The following is a 661-nucleotide window of genomic DNA, read 5'->3' as shown; positions in this document are numbered from 1 at the left end:
GGATCAAGGAACAGGGTACTGAACTAGATGATCAGCCATGATCATAATGAATGGCGGAGCAGGCCCGAAGGGCCGAATGGCCCACTCCTGCTCCTATTTTCTATGTTTCGATGTTTCTATGAAGGAGGTTACAGAGGTAGGGAGGGGTATGGCCATGAGGGGATTTGAAAACAAGGATCAGAATTTTAAAATCAAGGTGTTACTGGACTGGGAGCCAATGTAGGTCAGTGAGAACAGCAGTGCTGGGTAAATAGGACATGGCACGAGTTAGGATACGGGCTGCAGAGTTTTGGATGAGCTCAAGTTTATGGAATGTGGAAGATGGGAAACCCACTAGGAGAGCACTGGAATAGTCAAGGTTAGAGGTAATAAAGGCATGAATGAGGATAAATGAAACAGCAGGTGAGGGAATACTCACCTCCGAAACATTTAGCACAATCATTCTCTCTGTTTCTCCTCTGCAGACTCACCTGAGAGGAAGCATTGGTGCAATTAAGATAAGATGGGAGTGTAAAGGGCTAGGTCTGATTGACACACCTTCAAGAGATTCCTAGTATATAAGTCTTGATAACTCTGGTTTATAACTTCAGAGTGTCACTTAACTGCGCTTGTACGCACCAGGCAATCGTTTTTGCATCTTCTTGTGGGCTACAGTAACACC

This window comes from Heterodontus francisci, chromosome 3 (genome assembly GCF_036365525.1).
Source record: "Heterodontus francisci isolate sHetFra1 chromosome 3, sHetFra1.hap1, whole genome shotgun sequence".
Lineage (NCBI taxonomy): Eukaryota > Metazoa > Chordata > Chondrichthyes > Heterodontiformes > Heterodontidae > Heterodontus > Heterodontus francisci.
This window is presented reverse-complemented; position numbering follows the sequence as displayed.